The sequence below is a fragment of the Pan paniscus genome, chromosome 2 (assembly GCF_029289425.2).
Source record: "Pan paniscus chromosome 2, NHGRI_mPanPan1-v2.0_pri, whole genome shotgun sequence".
Classification (NCBI taxonomy): Eukaryota; Metazoa; Chordata; class Mammalia; order Primates; family Hominidae; genus Pan; species Pan paniscus.
The window spans coordinates 89,758,464-89,778,687 of NC_085926.1; the positions used below are offsets into that span (position 1 = coordinate 89,758,464).

General features: G+C 36.3%; 1 pseudogene; it reads right to left on the reverse strand.

Moving 5' to 3' along the window:
• Positions 1-525: 525 nt before the first annotated feature.
• On the reverse strand, positions 526-1,206 carry LOC117979710 (ATP synthase subunit a-like; annotated as a pseudogene).
• Positions 1,207-20,224: the final 19,018 nt, after the last annotated feature.

Here is a 20,224-nt window from a genome sequence, read left to right on the forward strand (position 1 = left end):
CAGTGATGACTATCAGTAAGTAACCACAAATGCTTCTTTGGGTAAAATCATTCTCACTACTATTCCATTCATGCTATAGTAACAAAGCTTATCTTGTTTCTGAAGGTGAAGTATTGCCATTGTTCTTTGCTTCTCGAAGACTCTATTATTCCCCACTGGATTCAGGAAGCTGTTTTCAATGGTGGCATCTTACACTGTAATTTGTGGCCTAAACATAATTGTTTTTAATAATGTAGGTACTCTTTTTATCTCTGTAAAGAGAAGCTTAAAATCCTCAGTCGGAGAAGGAAGGCTGCTTCTACAGGAAAAGACACAAATTAATTGGATACTCACCAACAGGATGCATAGGAGGCCCTCAATAATCGGGTAGATAAGATAACCTATATTATATATAGGTTAAAAGAGTGATAGAGTTAAAGTAAAATCACATGGCCAGGCCAGATGTCATTAGGAGAGCTGAGAGAGCTCCTGTTAGTTGTCAGGGGCTGGGTCTGACTATATAGTAGGCATGTGTTTGGTGTGTCATTATGTGTTATCAGATAGATAAAGGCTTACTAGTGGTGTAAAGACATAAGCCTGAATAAGGGCTATGGCAAATTTGAGAATGGTCAGTAGGATTAGAATAATGAGAGCGATTGAAGCTGTGGGAAGACTAATAGTTGATAATGCTAGTGTGGCTCCTCTGATTAAATGTATTAGTAGGTGTCTGGCTGTAATTTTGGCTGTTAATTGCACAGCTAATGCCATTGGTTGAATGAATAGGCTAATAGTTTCAGTGATCACTAGTATAGGGATAAGTGGCATAGGTGTGCCTTGTGGTAAAAAGTGAGCTAAGGAGACTTTTGTTTTAAAGCGCAAGCCTGTAATTACTGTGCCTGCTCATAAGGGGATTGCTATACCTAGATTTTTTGATAATTGGATAGTTGGTGTAAATGAATGGGGTAGAAGCCTGAGGAGATTGGTTGAGGCAATGAAGAGTATTAGGGAGATCAGTATAAGGGATCAGGTTCGTCCTTTAATGTTATGGGTAATCATTATGTGTTTTAGTACAAGTTGAGCTAATCTATGTTGAATGGAAATCAATCGGTTACTAATTAGATGAATGGAGGTTGGAAATAGTATGGTGGGGAATAAAATGATTAATACTACTTCAGGTAGACCTAGAATTGTCAGGGTAGTAAAAGAGGTGAATAGATTTTCATTCATTTTAATTATCAGGGGGCTTTATGTTTTGTATTTTGATTATTTTTGGTGTAGGGGGTATATGATAATTGAAATTTGATCATTTTAACTGAATAAATGGAGAATAAAGTTATCATTGTTGACAGGATAACATGGATCATGTAGAAGTATCTAGTTGAGGCATTCACTGCAGAGAGGTATAGATCACCTCAGTCTTCAACTTAAAAGGTTAATGCTTGGTAGCTTTACAGTTGTATTATAGTGTGGATATGGATCAGGTTTCAAAGTATTTTAAGGAGATTAATTCAAGGACAATAGGTATAAAACTGTGATTAGACCTACAAATTTCTGAGCACTGTCCATAATAAAGGCCTGGTCATGTAGCAGTCAAGGTAGTTTGATTTAAGCGTCCAGGGATTGCATCTGTTTTGAGGCCCAGTGAGGGGATAGTTCATGAGTGCAGGGCATCTTCAGATGAGATTAATATACGGATGGGGATCTCTACTGGGAGAGTTGTTTGGTTATCAACTTCCAGGAGGTGAAATTCTCCTGGCTTTAAGTCTGCTCTTGGGACTATGTAAGAATCAAAGCCTAATTCTTCAGTCTGTATGTTCATAGCTTCAATATCATTTGCTTTGACGGTAAGAGAAGGGTTGTTAAGCTCACCTGTTATGTACAGAATACGTAAGGATGGGAGGACAATTAAAATTAAGATAATGGCAGGTAAGACAGTTCAGACATCCTCGGTTTCTCGGGCATCTATGGTGCTAGTATGAGTTAATTTTGTTCTGAGTATTAGGGAGATAATAGAGAGGACCAGGGAACTAATTAAGAACTAATTAATTAAGAACTAATTAAGAAAATATAAGAGTGTGGTCATGGAAAGTGAGCAGTTCTATAATAGGGGATGTAGCGTCTCAAAGGCCTACTTGAAATGGATGAGCCATTAAGACCTACAGGATTTACCTATAAATTAACTTTTACAAAGTTATGTAATGATTTTACTAGTATCTTATCGAGAAAGTCATAGAGGTTATGGGATTGGCTTGAAACCAGTTTGTGGGGATTCAATTCCTTCCTTTCTCGTTTAGGTTTTCACGTAGGTTGGCTCTTCGAATGTGTGGTAAGGTGGTGGACAGCCGTAAAGCCACTCTAAATTAGTAGATGAATGTTCAATTGTTAGAACTTTTTGTTTTATAAAGATTATTAGTATAACTGCTGTTAGTGAGATAAATGAGCCTACAGATGAGAGAGTATTTCATGTGGCGGATGCATCAGGATAATCGGAGTAATACCAGGGCATACCGATAGGCCGAGGAATTGCCATGGGAAAACGGTTACATTAACCCCTGTAAGTACAAAGGTGAAGTGGATTTTAGCATAGGTCTGATTAAGTATATAACCTGAACATTGGGGGAATCAGTGGACAAAGCCTCCTTGATGGCGAATACCTCTCCTATTGATAGGACATAGTGGAAATGGGCTACAACATAATACGTATCATGTAAGACAGTATCAAGTGATGAATTAGCTAGTACAATGCAGGCTAGGCCTCCTGCTGTGAAAAGGAAGATGAATCCCAGGGCTCAGAATATTGTGGGAGATAATTTGATGTTACTGCCATGCAGTGTAGCTAATCAGCTAAATATTTTGACACCAGTAGGTATAGCAATAATTATTGTAGTGGACGTGAAGTATGCTCTGTGTCTATGTCTATTCCTATTGTAAATATATGGTGAGCCCATACGATAAGTCCTAAGACGCCAATTGATATAATGGCTCACACTATGCCTATATACCCAAATGATTCCTTTTTTCCAGAATAATATGTTACGAACGAGAGATTATCTTGAAGCCTGATAGGAGAAGGATATACACTTCAGGGTTACCAAAGAATCAGAATAAATGTTGATACAAGATAAGGTCACCCCCTCCAGCAGGGTCAAAAAAAGTAGTGTTGAGGTCACAGTCAATTAATAGCACAGTAATGTCGTCAGCTATAGGACTGGAAGAGAAAGGAGTAGAAGGACTGCCATAATGAGGACTGATCAGATGAAAAGTGGTGTTTGATATGGCTGGTGGTTTTATGTTAATGACTGTGGTAATAAAGTTAATGGCCCCTAAAATAGAAGAAACCCCTGCCCAGTGGAGTGAGAAGATGGTCAGATCCACAGAGGCTCCTGCATGTGCTAGGTTTCCGCTAAAGAGGGATGAACTGTTCAGCCGGTTCCAGCACCGGCTTCTACTATTGAGGATGAAAGTAGGAGTAGAACAGACGGAGGGGGAAGTTAAAAGCTCATATTATTTATCCGAGGGAAAGCAGTATCGGGTGCACCAATTATCAGCGGGACTAGCCAGTTGCCGAAACCCCCAATTATGATTAGTATTACCATAAAGAAGATTATGATGAATGTGTGGGCGGTAACAATAACATTGTAGATCTGATCATCTCCTAGCAGAGTTCCTGGTTGGCCTTGGTTTGTTTGAAGAATGATATTTTCTAGGGCTAAAAGAGTTCCATAAACTAGGTGGTTTGCACAACAGAAATTTATTGTCTCACAGTTCTGGAACCTAAAAGTCCAAGATCAAGCTATCAACAGGGTTGGTTTCTTCTGAAGGCTGTGAGAATCTGTTCCATGCCTCTCTACTAGCTTCTGGTGGTTTGCTGGCAATCTTCGTGCTCCTTGGCTTGTAGATGCATCACTCTGATCTCTACCTCAGGTGCACATGTCATTCTCCATATGTGTAATCCGTCTCCATGTCTGCATTTCTTCTTTTCATGCGGATATCAGTCAGATTAGGGCCTACCTTATTGGCCTTATCTTAATGAATTAAATATGCAAGGATCTTATTTCCAAATAAGGTCACATTCTGGGGTACTGGGGTTAGGACTTCAATATATGAATGTGGTGGGGAATGTAATTCAAACCATAAGAGAAGACAAGTTATTCAGGTTTATCGACACCTGCCAAATGTTCCATTCTTATTCTCAGAGTTCTACTTGTTCCAAACCAATACCCGAATGAAAAAGAACTGATGAAACTGTGAATTGATTTCTCTGTTAAATAATACAGCTACGAAAAAGTTTAGACTTTGGGTTTGGTTTTCACAAATGTTAGCTGTGAAACTATAATGAATTATTTCTGATCCCTGGCCTTAAACTGGAAATTTAAAGCAGTTAGTCTGTCATTTTCCTTCTTCAGGTTTTCCACTGCACTTAGAAGATGCCAGCCCATTCCACAATTCTTGTACTGTTTTCCTCCCTTATCTTGTATTGCTACAATTACCTGTTCTCCCACAGTTTTCCTTATATAAGTACTTAGCTATATGTGATCATTTAGCTAACTCTTTTACAACTACATGCTAAGGATAATCTGTGTTGTACTTTCCATTTTTCACTGATAACGAGACCATTACTAAATTCAAATCTAATAAGATTAAAAAGCCAGTTCCATAGTATCATTTTTTTCAGATTCTGTTAGGCCTATTCTACAAAAACTTCACCAGTCAGTGTTAAGCTAGGAAAACAGAAGCACTTAATATTTTCTGAGTATAAAAGTTTAATGTCTAATTAAGGGCTTTCATGATTATTGGGAAATATTCCCAGGATAGAAATTAGGAAGCCAGTGCCTAAAGTAACATTGATGCCACTGAAGGTGGCTCACACCTATAATCCTAGCACTTTGGGAAGCCGAGGTGGGCAGATCACCTGAGGTCAGGGGTTCAAGACGAGCCTGACCAACATGACAAAACCCGTCTCTACTAAAAATACAAAAATTAGCCTGGCACGGTGGCACATAACTGTAATTCCAGCTACTTGGGAGGCTGAGGCAAGAGAATCTCTTGAACCCAGGAGATGGAGATTGCAGTGAGCCGAGATGATGCCACTGCACTCCAGCCTGGGTGATAGGGTGAGACTCCGTCTCAAAAAAAAAAAAAAAAAAAAAAAAAGTCATACACTATGTCATATCAACTGCAATAAGAAAGTTTGAGATTCAAAGAATAAACAGATCAATAGTAAAAGTACAGACAAATATATAATGCCAGCAGGAATGACAAAGTAGCATTAATAGAACAAATTGAGTTTAAAACAAAGAAAAAAGTTACAGGAGTCAAAGATGAGGATGTTATAATAATAGAAACAATTCATCAGGAAGATCTGATGATTTCAAACCTATATTCAGGGAACAACAGAGCCCCCAAATTTATGGATTAATAACAGACATAATGAAGGACGAATTTAAAAATGCAACAATAAGATTTGAAAGCTTTAGTACACCAGTTTTCAGTAATAAGTAAAACGATATAAAAATTAGCAAGTATATGTAGTATTATTGAACAAAATTATAAACAAACTAAACTCCAAGCAAGAAGAAAGAAGGAAATCATAAATATTGCAGTAGAAATCAATAAAATAGAAAACAAATCAAAATGAACAAAACAATGAACCAAATGTTGTTTCTTTTCTTTGAAACAGATCAACATAATAGTCAAAATTGGTTGATGAAGAAAATAAGAGAGAAGATATTGTTTAATAAAATCAGGAGTAAAAGACGCATCATGATTACTGACCTTACGATAATTGCAAGGGTTAAAATGAAATATAAACAACTTTATGGGTATTTAATAGTGTGCAGTGGAGTGCAAAGCAAACTAAAAATGTTTTTAAGGAAAATATGTTTGACATATAAGAGGCAACACTGCAGAATATATTTTTAAAACAACAAGATTCCTTTGTGAAATACGTTTCTTCTCAACTGGCAAATATGTAGGTGAACAATACTCTCCTTAATAAAACAAGATGCAGGCTAGGAGATCAAATACTTGAGCCAAAGTAACCTAGATTGAAATCTTGCCCAATTACTTTTTAAGAAATGGGTTATTGGAACTATCACCTGGTTTCCCTAATTCTCAATTACTTTACTAGTAAAATGAGGATAGTAATATTGAAATAAATGAATATTAGGATTAAGAGGGAATATGTATAAAATGCTGAACATAGTGACTGGTGCCTGAATGTTCAATAAACAATTGTGGTATTATTATATATTGTTAGAGTTTGTTTTAAGTAGAAAATTATTATGTATAAGAAAACTTGACTATTCAAGAAAGAATTTGTTAAAATAAAAGCTTATTATATCATTAAAATGATCTATAAATGCAGTTTGTGTATGGGTCAAAAAAGATGATTCATTTTTCACAGCAGATGAATTTAGAGGCAGAAAGCATTGCTTTAGAAAAAAAGCTGTAAATTGACTCTAATTTATATAGGTAATGTAGGAAGCAATATGCAAAAATATTGTTATAACTTCTTTCACATCCATTGTGCAAGAGATAATAGTTGCTACCCAAATAAATCTTGAGAATATGGAAGACTTGGTACTTGATGGATGATCTCACCTATTTAAAAGATCCTCCTGCCCTCATTTAGTTCCTCCTTTGCTTTAGAATTTCCTCAAAAGAAATGCCAATATTCTGAAAGGCTGAGGGAAGGGTGAGTGCCAATTATAGTCCCAGTGGAGACACAAACAATTCCACTCATCAGTAAGCAAGAAGGTGAACCATTGGAGGAGCTTCTTATGTTAATGCTGCAGTAAATGTGGCGAGTCCGTCATGGAATATTTCAATACATTGTGCATGTCATTTGGATTTACAAGCAACCTGCTGAGAAAGTGGAGACCTACTTTCCTCTCCTGTGATTTCAGTGCATTTTAAGAAACCTTTCTAAATTATATCCCTTCCCTAAAACATTCGGTTCTGTAATACTTTTCTTAGTCCATAAAGAAACATTTTATCCTCAAATTTAAAGAAAGGCATGTATTTTCTAAGGATATAAACAGGTTCAAGGTAAAATCTGCAGATTTTGCATTAAAGAAAATCATACCTTTAGTCTTATTTTAAAAAGACAATGAGTAAATGAGAGAGACAGAGAGAGAGGGAGAGACAGAGGAGACAACCAAGTATATAACTTAACATAGAGAAATGAAAGAATAAGTAAGCATTAAATAAAACAAGACAATTGATAAATTTATTGTTCTCATTGAAGCAAAGTCGGACTATGTTCTTTAGTCTATTACAGATTTATGCTATCAATATAACTGCATATTATTTCACAAATAATCTAACTTCTACAATAATAGTATTTGGGGAGGAAATAGTAAATGTCACATGAGTTAATGGCCTATTATAAGTCAAATTTTCTTAAAATATGTACCCATTATATGTGTTAATGATTTTTAATAATTTAAAGTTATATAACATAGCTGTGAACTGAAATGAAATTCTGATGGATTCTTTGTGGAAAATTAAAGTTGCAAAACAACCTAGTAAGGCTTTTCCTCAAGAAAGAAAATACACAAACACATCTTTTAAAACAATGGGTAATTTCTGAGGGTAGGATTCCTTTTGTGTCCTAGTTTCGGCTGAGTGTGTTATAGATGTTCAATACCATCCTATTGCAGGCTTGTTGAAAGTGCACATATTGCTTTGGTTGAGAAGGCATCCTTGCATAGTAGAAAGAATACAATTTATTTCAAAGCATAATAAACATATTTATGTATAAAATAAAATGAAAGAACATCTTCAACTTGACTCACCTTGCTAATGCAAATAGTTGAGCCTGTATTTTTGCCTGCAGCACATTAACATTCACTGAAAATATTAAGTTCCCTTTATGCTTTGAGAGTTCACAAAGCATAGTAAAGATCATGGATATTGAGTCAAACATTGTTCAAATCCTGACAAGGTCAGTTATGAGATATATAATTTAGGGTAATTTTCTCAGTCTCTATGTGTTTCAGATTTCTTATCTATAAAATAGGAGACTCTCTACCTTAAGACTTGTTTAGAGATTAAAAACACAATCTATATAAAGTTCTTATTACTGTTTCTGGTCCCATTATAAATGATCAAAAATAATTAGCTATTATCTTCTTTATTACTAAGAACAGAAGCTGAATATAAGTTTACTAAATATATTTTTAGTTACATTTTGGCTACTATAAGGTATTGTTCTATTCACTCTGTTATTTTATGTGTTACAAAGGACATAGGCTATAATCTATAAAAATAAGAATTCATATATTAAGCAATGCAACAAATACTGAACATTACAATGTTTTAAGCACTGTTAGTCACTAACAAAATAATAGTTGCAAAATAAGATTTTTCACTGTTTACTTGCATCTCGTAGTATTTTATGGGAGGATTTAGGTAAACATAGGAGGGAGTTTCTATTATAGTAAGAAAATCACCACCTCACTTTTAGTTGAAAAAACATGTATATATATAAAGAGTTTCCATATGTAGAAAACATCAACTCACTGGTCTGAGTCTACCTGTAGACTAATTATTTGGTAGAGAGCTACATTCGGGTCAGATATAGAAGCTGGCAGGTTCTGTCTAGCAATTTCATACTGCCTACCTGTAAGCACTACATTTATGCTTATAGTCATTCATCTAGTGAATCAAATAGTTGTTGAGTTCTTCTCTGTGCCAGGCTCTAAGAAGCACTTTGAACCAAGGCATTGATAAGAAATTCTCATCCTTCCTCTTTGAGAGGGGTGAGGAAGTAGATATATAAACAGAACCTAAGTTTATTTATAATAAAGGTATGAGCAAAGTTCTGTAGGGAAAAGAGAAATAAAAAGGAGTAACATTTTAGATTTTGAAGAAAATTTGAAGAATGTAAATACACGTGTAAAACACAAAACTTATGAAACACACAGAGTCTATGTAAGAATGTTACATTTTTTAACATAAAAGCAATAGTAGAAGACACATCTGATTGAAAGTAGAATTGACACTACAAAAATAAAGGAAAAAGAGATAAGGAACAATAACTGACTCTGGCTTATGAGAAAACAATGAATTGTAATTTTCTTTTTACTGAAAATAGTGCAAGAGAAATCTAGCCTAAGGCACCAGATTAGAAAGAATTCTCTCACGGTACTTGGATAAACTGCAGGAAGGTTATGGAATCACTATTTTTGAGTATTTGCCGGTAAAAACTAGAGATTGTTTCTGGGAAAGAGAAGGAAAATGTCATATGTATTCACATAAAATAAGCTAAATTAACCATCGGCAGAATGCTTCCAAGGCTGAGCACTAACATTCAAATTTTACTGCTATGAATGGCCACATGTAGCAGTCCATAAACTTAAAGAAAAACATACACCAAATCTGACTGTGACATTGTTATGCACAAGATAACAATGCTACCTTCAGGTTTCCGGCATAAGGTCATCTTATTAAGCAGGGGAAAAGTCCTGATTATTAGTCAAAAGAGATAATAGGAAATTGTCTTAACAACAAATGGAAGACACATATGTTGTTCTGATGATAGATATAAATCCGTTCTGTTTCTGATGGTATTAATTCTATTCAAAGGCCACAATGACAACATCTATCTGAGACTTTCAGCTAAGGGTTACTTATGTAATCTATTCTTTGTTAGTTATTGATTGAAAGGGCATCACATATTGGACTGAATTATGGCCACTTTAAGTGTCAGGTTCCAGTTTTATAGATGCCTAAGAAATGACCCACAGAATCATTTACTTGTAGATTCATATATCATCTAACCAGCAGAGAATGGATTCTGAAGCCTCTCTTATGATTGAAAGTAGTAGGATGCAAGTTCTTGTAAGAACTTGCAAAACTATAGACGGGGAAGTACTTGTAGAAAACATTTGTGTATATTTAGAAACTGGTAGCAATTTTTTTGGTTGAATAACATAGAAGTTTTAACAATTTTTCCACCTGCTTAAAAGTAACAAGTTTTATATTTACATGAGTTGTTTGGGATTGTTACCTTTACTTTCTACAAATCCACACTGGATAAAAGTGAAATTACATAAGGAAGGAAGAAGTAAGTCAAGACTTGGGTTGAGATCTATTCTGACAAGTGTTAGGAAATAAGATCTCAATTATCTTCTAAGTGAGCTGGAATTTTACAAAGCCCATTAACATTCTGCCATCCCTTGGCTTGTTTGACCTCAAGTGGATTCCTCTCTTTTGTCCTGCTCAGATTAGTATCAAACAAACACTGACCTACTCAAGGCTGCATTTTCTAGACGTCTGAGTCAAGTGGCTTCTGGTTGAATTTGGCCACGAGGAATTTAAGCAGTATCAGGTGCCATCCCTGGCAACTGCTTCCCCAAGACTGGTCTCCTGTGAGTATTGGTTCCAGTGAATGATCCAGGCTCCTGAGCTTTGAAAACAACACTTTTTTTCTTTGTCCCTCTAGCTTAGCAATGGCAAAAGATTCCTGCTATTGCTCACCTTGGACTCTCTTTCATACTTCCCTGTTTGTTTCTTGGCTATTCCACTAACAATGTAACTGATTCCCTGAATTAAATTATGTCTTTTAAATATTCAGAGTAGCATTTGCTTTCCTGGTCTGAATTAACTAATTACATTCTTGAAACCAGCGGTCGTCGCAAGATAAAAATCCTCAAGTTGGATTTCTGAGATGAATTGCTTGCCTGTATGAGTGGGATATTGTTAATCAATGATTTGCAGGGGTGTTATGATTATATGAATTATCACTTATGGTTGCTTGGAATAAAGTGCCAATCAAAAGGAAGACTTCAGAAAATCGAGGAATAGATTCACTTGATCATTCACCATGACAATCATGATGCTTACTTAAGCTGCAAGGTGGAATGACCACTTCTGCTGACACTGGAGAAATTACAGAAAAGGAAGTTCAGATCATTGAACTCCACATTCAAGACACAGAGAGCAAGCAACAAGACAATAATAATTTAAAATAATATTTTACTTATTGAAGCTGCAGGGAAAACTTGGTTGTTAATTAGTCCTAAAATCTAATTGCACAGGTGACAGAATCACCAGTCAAGATGGAAATGAAATTGCACCAAGTATATTATGTAAAATGAGGGTATTAATGGGGAAAAAGCAGAACTGCAAGGCATGGGGTTGGTATATCTGTGTACTCAAGTGAGCCTGAGAACCTTTTATCCCTAAATTTTTCTGCAGCTCCTTTGGAAGCAAAAGCAGTCTCTTATTCTTCCTTCTCTGATAAGACTAGAGTTATTAGTCACAGTCTATTGAAAACAGGAGGCATACTTGTGGGATTTTGAAGTCAATGTAATGAATAAACTTCTAAAGAGTGTGCCAGGTATTAAGGAGAAGGTAATATTGAGGTACCCAGCTACTCGGATCTTTGTAATCTTTTACCATCCATGAAAAAGCAAGGAATAAAAGATGAAAGCCAAGTCTGATTTAGACCCACACAACAGGAACCCCATTTGTAGAGAGAAGCAGCAACTACAAAGATTGCAACCCAATTGTTTTTTACCATCAACCCTCCCATCTCACCTGTTACTGTCGACATTGGCCAAACTCCACTAAAAGCTAGAGTTTACGGAGTCGAGGTTGAACTGTAAGGGCAAGCCTCTAAAGACATACAGCAAGTAGCAAAGTGCAGAAAACAGCCTAAAGATGGAGAAGAACAAATGGAGATTATCAACCACATTCCACTCTTTTTTTCCAGTCTTCATCTGTTCCCAGTCTTTGCTCAGAGGAAAAAAAATGCTACCGTCAGCCCAGGGAAGACATACTGTCATTGAGGGATAATCTCAGTTTATTTATACTTCCCCATGGAACCAAAAGTGTAACACAAACAATTATCTGTGTTTCTCAGATAATGTAACAGAGAATTAAAGGAAAAGAGAATGATTAGCTTAAGTCATAGCTGCTAAATTGTTCAACTGTGTGCCTGGTCACTAGACCTAAACAAATAATTATATCATTATTCTTACAACAACCATTCCATATTCTTCTTAACCTCTGACCGCATCTCATCTGTAAAAAGCAGCACATCTTACCCTCTGACAGCATCTCTTCCTAGTAGAGTAATCCGAATATGAATTTCTTTAGGATCCATATCTTCAGTGGATCTGTCTTTATTGCATTGATGCAGTTTTCCATTGATGATTATTACTGGACATGAGAATAATTAGAGGCACCCTAGTGAATCCTCTGGATTCATCTTCCTTTGCCATTGTGGTGCAGATGCATACTAATTTTTTCTTTATGATTGGGATTAAGCACTCCGAACAAAAGACTGATCTTATTCTCTAATCCTATTTCAGTAGCATAAGAAGCCCCAAATAGGCAGGCTGTGGTTTCAGCTTCCCATGTAATGGAACCATGACTATAGTATATGTGCACCTCCTTTAGGCCATTTATACCTCCAAACCCACCAAGCCCAAGGCTGCAGGGATGAGCAGTAAATTGTCTCAGTAGATTATTCAATACATCAGTAAAAGAAGCCCATCTTCTTCTTGGTTCCTAAATGTATACTGGTTAACGAGAGATTGGAATCACAGAGTACAGTATAAGTGCAGGATGTAAGTGAAACTTCAATGGGCTAATACACTCTTTTATCAATTTTTCTCCTCTGAGTGAGAAGTTTGTTTTAAAACCAGTGAATCCCTTGCACATGAGCTCATTGTTGTATTTCTGCGACTGCAAAATAAGTTTTCTGTTTGGACTATGATGTGCAAGATAACATGGTGATAAATAAGGCATTCTGTAAATCCACTAATGAATGTTCTGGCAAAAATATTTTAGACACGGAAGGCAAGTTTATATATATTTATTTCCATGAAGACACATTACCACCCCACATCTGCGGGAAAGGATCAAGAGTAATCTAATTGTAACATCTGTTGACAGGTTGACAGGTCGTAGCCAAATTGGCCTTAAGGAGGGAAAGCTCATGTTTTTGAGACTATGTCTATCTCATATCTCTACCTGTATGTCCTCTTTATACCTGGGTCTACTGAGAAAGCAATGGAATACTTGAAGAATTAGGTTGAATAACATCAACAGGATGGCTCATCTTGTCTACCCGATTATTGATAGATACTTCTGTGATAGATACTTCTGGAAAATGTCTAGTCAGTACATGAATTCTTCCTTTTTCCTCATCCTAGAATGCCCAACCATATATATCTTCCAATCCTTCTTATTGCAAATATTCTAATATTATTATTTCATTTACCAGCAAGACAAGACTTAGTCACCATCTATGAATCAATATAGATCAATACCATATATCAACTTAAAAAATATATGTGTAAGAGAATTACTAGATGTACTGCTTGACATTCTGCTTAAGAAAAGATTTCTCTTCTCCACTGTCTTCTACTACCTCCCTGCAAGTTGTGTTGTAATGTAGCAACTATGCACTGCAAGATGGAACATGCTACTGTGCGAATACATCTGTCAACCAGGCCTATGTTTTTTCCTTTTCAGTTTACTCGTATGTAAGAACTCAGTACGAGCGCCTGTGTGTGGATTAAGTAAGAAGTGGTGAAACTGTAAGAGTATTTGGGAGTTTGAGCCGTCTGCTTACGTTAATTACTTGTACATTCTAAAACTCTGGAGGCTGGTCCCACATGTAGCATTTTTATTTTACGACGACATGCTGCTGTTAATATCCAACATAATAACTTTATGAATAATACAGGGCCAGTATGTACGGGAGGAAGAGGCATGGGCTTTGCACTCAATTGTTCAATTGGGGCTTGGTAGAGACCCCATTCAGCATCACTATCTGCCACACAGATTGTCTTCAGTATTAACTGTGCTGTGTCATTAGGTATAATGGCAGAGCAGCTTGCATCTCTTACTTGGTCTGCTGCAGACCCTTTTCTTGCTCTGAGTTTCACTCAAAACTGACAGCTTTATGGATTTCCCAGTAAATGAGACAGAACAGAACAATTTAAAATTCAATAAAACCCCAATGTATTACAGTTTGGCTTCTTTCTTCCCAAATGGCAATACAAGATATATTAAGTTGTCTTTCATTTTGGAGGAATAGCCCCACATTCCCCAAGCACTGGAGGAAGTCACTGATATGGCAGCCCCTAAACTTTCTCAGGCTTTACTGCTTGCACTCTGGTATAAATGTGTCTCATTAAAGTATAAAGAGAGCTTACTACATCCTCTTCACCAGGTTAGTTAAATGTTCATATGGTTAGGGATTCTGAGCAGGATGAACATGACACATTTACTCCAACATTTCCATTTTTAAACTTTCAGACTCTTTTCTCTATATAGTATGACAGGGACATTCTGCCATCTTAACCTCATTAACTGTAGGCCATTATTAAGTACAGGTTTTCATTAATGAACAAACCAAACTGTTAAGTTCCATCCTAGGGACTGGGGCTAACATTTTAATTCCTAAATTGCAAGTAACAGACCACATATTTATACATTTAGCCTAAAACAACTTTATATACCATCTTCCTTTTTATTACATTATTAAGATCCTTTCCTATAAAGGACAGGAGGAAATTCCCTCTAATGTTAAGTAATTAGAAGTGTTTATTTAAATTAATATTTGGTTTCCTTAGATTTGGGGGAAGGTCTGATTTTGCTGGTAAGGAAGTTTCAAGGGAAATTGAGGGTTCAATTCTCTCAGCCGTTTTCAAGTTTTCATCTGACATTGTTCAATTTACTCTAAGTTGGCTCGAGTCCCCCCAAGGTCATTCATTCATTCAACAAATAATTACTAACACCTTATCTCTATAAATACATCAGTGAGAAAACAAACACACACAAATTCCTATCCTCATGTTCATATGAGTAGGAAAAGCAAATAATGTGGTAAATAAAATATAAAAGTTTGTTAGTAGTTACTTCTAAAAAGAAAATTAATACAGAAAGGGCCTCTGGATAGAACATGTCAGTGATAGTCGAATTGCAACTCAGGTAGGTGTTCAGACTGGGTTCTCACTGAGAAGGTGACATAAAAGGTGAGGGCCTTAAAGCATGAAGATGCAATCCATTTAGACTTCAGGGAACTGAGCATATCATGCAGAGAAAACCTCAAGGTAAAGCCCTTGAAGCCGAAGTGCAACTGACTGGCTCAGTGAACAATGAGAAAGCCAGAGTATTTGGGAGTAGTGTGAGTGTGGGGGAAGAGTCGTGAAGGGGCAGATCTAAAGAGCCTTGTAAATTATTTTAAGAACTTTGCTTTAATCTCAGCCAGCTGCAAGAGATTGAGACAGAGGTGGTTGGAGGGACTCCATGAAAGCAGAAAGTTGGGAGATTATTGCAATAATGTAGAGTAACCAGGTAGGCAGATAGGTGGTTGAGGACAAAGACATTTCACTCAGTATGGGATTAAGGTTGCAGTGGAGAATTTTTCAACTAAGGGATAACAATAGATAACCAACTATAACATTTTCTCTAATCTCACTCCAATCAAATTTCTACCCCCAAATCCCACTTAAACAACTCTTGTTAAGTCACCAGTGACCTGCATGTTCTCTGCCCTCTGATCTCCTCTTGTTAGATTTCAACATTGGAACAACCTCGTGTGTAGATAACAGTTATGATTGAGACATTAATCTGATTAAATTTAGAAACCAGATGTTCAAAACTTGTCTAAAAACATGAGACCAGCCTGACCAACATGGAGAAACCCCATCACTAGTACAGATACAAAAATTAGCCAGGCATGGTGGCGCATGCCTGTAATCCCAGCTACTCGGGAGACTGAGGCAGGAGAATCGCTTGAAACTGGGAGGTGGAGGTTGTGGTGAGCTGAGATTGTGCCATTGCACTCCAGCCTGGACAACAAGAGCAAAACTCCCTTAAAAAAAAAAAAAAAAAAAAAAAAAAAACACCAGTTACTAGCCACCAGAAGTCTTTTGGGGAGTGGCACTCAGGTGTCAGGGTGAGTAGAGCTTTTCTTAAGAAAGTTGAGTTCTGGAAAAGTCCCTTTAAGTGGGGCAGAAGAAGCACACCCACTCGCAGGCTCCTTTAATTGTTGCTCAGCCAAACCTTCTAGTATTATTCATTAGACAATTCAGATTTTGTCTTCTGAACCAACAAGAAGTAACAGTAGCTTGAACTAGAATGGTACCAGTTGGAGATAATGAACAATCCTCAAATTCTGATAATGTTTCAAAAGTTGAAACAGCAGGACTTTCTGGAAGATATGATGTAAAAAAAGAGAGAACTCAAGGATCACTCTTGGGTTTTTGAGGAACTGAAAAATGGAGCTGCTACTAGGTGAAATAGGATCATTGAAAAGGGTCTTGGTGTGAAGAGTAATGCAAAGCTCAGACTTGGACTCTGAGTTTGAAATGGCTGTTGGCACCTGAGAGAAAATATCTAGCAGTTTGGGGAGAAGTTTAAGCTCTAGATGTAAAAGAAAATATAGACATGGGAATTGCCAGCCTAGACTTGGGACTTAAAACTCCATAATCAGATGACATAATTAAAAAATGAATGTAGATTTAAAAGAGAAGTCCATCAAAAAGTGGAACTCTGGGTACTCCGAAATTTAGAGATAAGGGAGATGAGGAAAATCATCAAATGACACTGGGAAGGAAAGGTCAGATATTGCAGAAAAACAAAAGAGTGGTGTTTCATAGCCAAGAGAAGAAAATATTTGAGGAAAAGAAAGGGATCACCTGGAAAAAGTTTGAGTGAAAGGTCAAGATGAAGTTGAAGAGTTGACCATTATCTTTAGAACATGCAGGTAAGACAACAAGTGTAGCTGAAGTGTGGTTGTGGGGATGTAAGTCTGATAAAAGTGGGTTCAAGACAAACTGAGAGGAAGTACGTTGGAGAATCCTTATTCTACCAGTTTTGTTGTAGAGAGAAGGACAGACAGATGGTATAAATAGAAATCTGGTGGCAAAATGGAGGAAAAGTGTTTTTTGTTGTTGTTTTAAAATGGAAGAATTAGTATCAGTTTTTGAATGCTGAAAGGAATTTAAAGAAAGGAAAATTAATAGTGCAGGAAAGAAAGGGAAGAAATGGTGGGAAAATGTCCTAAAATAAGTGATGAGAGAGAGAGAGAGTTACAGATAGAGAGAGAGAGAGAGTTGCAGATAGAGAGAGACAGAGACAGAAAGAAGAGGACATATCTTCTTTTGTGTTGGGGAGGGGGGTGAACATAATACTATTCTATGAAAATGCATTTATTACATGTCTTAAAAGTAAAGATTTTTCTATGAAACAAAATTAGACTGGAATTTATTCTTTTTCCATAAAGCAGTCCATGTGGTTTCTATGATTTTTAACCCTCCTGCTCTTATTGTCAGAGATCAATAAGAAGCAGAGGGCTTAAGCAAAGAGTTTGATTATAGGATCTATTCTTTGAGGCAAATAATACCATAATTAATGTAACCCAGTCTTCCTACACAGGTATTCCTTTATTATGGATAAAGAAAGTTGGTAATAATTACTGTATTATTAGACAAATCCATGATTTCTTGCTCATAACATTGAAAGCTTAATGGTGTACCAAATTTCCATTTACCTCATTATCACTGGATTTCCCATCAGAGGTCCATTTTAGATTTAATTCCTTAATGTTAAATAGTTTCACACAGGGAAGATTCTCATATATCTTGTGGGATAGATAAAGTCTGAAGGATTTCACATGCAGTAAAAATTATTGTTTTATGAAGCACCATGCGAATTTGCCATTAGGCACTGAAGTCAACACATCTAAGGGTTTTAATCCCAGAATCTCTTCCATTCTTAATTTTATCATCATCATGTATAAAATTGATATAAGCTCACATACCTTAAATAATTACACATCTAAGGTATGGTAATCACATTCCTTAATTAAATTCTTTAATACCTTAAAGTATTCTAGAAAAGGTAAAATCTGCAAAGCAGACAACATAGTACCATCATATGGGTAGGACTGGTAAATACTAATTTCCATTTCCTTTCTTTCTGACTATGCAAAGCTAGTTTTTTGAACTACACATCTTTGTTATAAAACCAGTCCTCTCTAGTGGTCACCTTAATAGCATGGAGGAAGGATAATAATCAAATGATAATGTTTAAGAATCCTGTAAAAATGTATTGCCATGAGTGTATAGGAAATGGACCAAGTGAATGTATGTACGGGGTGCTGACAGAATTAAGGGAGATTAAGAAACCCAGAAATGTGGACTAGAAGATGTAACATAGAGAATTAGAAACTCACTGTAGAGATTCCAGGGACCCCAGATAACCCCTATTTCAATGGGAGCCCTAGCACAGTTTTTGAGAGTTCTTCTCCCTCTCATTTCGAATACAGGTGCAGGATCAAACTAGAGAGATGTTCTCCTTGTCTTGCCTCCTCCTAAATTTGTGCTCCAGGAAAGGTAGGATATTTAAATAGAAGGATCACCACTGTTATGTATTCAAATATTGCTAAACAATGTTCCTTGGGGATCAGTAAAAGTTTCCTAAAGAATTTGGGGTTTAAGATAAATACTAAGGGATGAAGAGTATTAACTAGTAAAATGAGGTTGAGATTGAAGAGAAGATACACTTTATAAGCAGAGAAAATAACAAAATATAAATCCAGAGAGAGAGAAACACAGAGAAAGAAAAAGAGAGAGAGACTAAGAAGTTGATTTCAGGGCACAGTATGTAGTTTATTAGAACTGGCTTATGAGAAGCAAATAAACTATAGTTAAGAAAAAAGCATAGAAGGGCAAGAAGGGACTCATTATGTAGGGCATTATAAAATATAAGGATATGAATTGTATTTTTAATAAAATGAGGAGACACTGAGAGGTTTTAAGCATGGAAATGACGGATATGTTTAATTTTGTGCTTTAGAACAATTTGAGAATGGATTACAGGGGATCAAAACTGGAAGCCAGGAGACCTGTTAGGATACTGTTTCAGTAAACAGAATATAGATGATAATAGATTTCATTTTGGCAGTAGTAGTGTAAAGAAAGTTAAAAAATAAAAATCCTCTGACATTAAATAGGAAGTTAAAAAAACATAAGACTTGGAGACCAACTTGATATGAGAGTGAAAAAGAGCAATATTAAGAATTACCCAAGAATTGCTGGACGGGACAACAGAGTAGGACACATAGCTGGTCTTCAAGTCAGAGAGCATGGGAAAAATGGAAGGCGTGTTGTTGAATGGGATAATTATTATTTATTCTATGCCATATTTATGCATGAGAGTGATTATGATATTTCAGTACAAAATACTTAAAACTACATCCAGTTCAATATCACTGTGAATGCCTCAAAGATAGTAACTTTCCATATCATCTTTATATTTCTAATGCTATCGTAGAGCTAACACAAGAGGCATTCAGATGCCAGCCATGCTGACTCACTCCTATAATCACAGCACTTCAGGAGGCCGAAGTGGGAGGATCACTTGAGCCCAGGAGTTCAAGGCTGCAGTGAGCTATGATCATCCCATGGCACTCCAGCCTGGGTGACAGAGGGAGACCCTGCCTCAAAAATAAATAAATAAATAAATAAATAAAATCCCCAAACCTGGCCCCTATCTGGAACTCTTGTATCAAAATATCTTAGCCCAGAACACAGGTGATTATAAAATGCAAGGCGAGTGACATTCGATAAATTATATCCACTATCTGGGGTTGAGAGCTACTATTCCAGGGGGTGGGTATACCGCAAAAAACTGGAGAGCCAGAGTACCTCATCTTGTGGGACTTACAGGCAAAGACTTGTGGGAGCCAGAGAGAAACAAAGGCAGGAAGTCAGAAATAGTTGCTATGCAAATTCAAATGTTCTAAAATTTAAATAAATAATAGTTAATAACACATTGTGACATAATTATATACAAAACAACTAAATCGTATAATTAAAAAAAAAACCACATCTTCTTTGGCAGTCATTACTCCAGGCAATATCATCTTGGAATAGTCTTAAGCCTATAAGTAAATAACTAAATCATAACATCACCGTTTCCAAATCAGAATTTTCAGCCTTCATTCCTGTATTACACCTGTGACACAGAATATATTTAATTCTGTTGAAAACAACCTCTTGGTTTCCAGATATTCCCTAGTTGTAGAGTATACACCAGAGCCTGTGAGGGATAGTGATAAGTGAGTGGACACATTACTGCAAAAAGTGACCGCAGGACTACAAGAAGAGCTGCAAATATGAAGACAAAACAACATGGGACCATTGTGAGTAAACAGTTATATTACATATTCTAGAGTTTGCCCTACTATTGGACAAAAGACATAGAAAAGCAA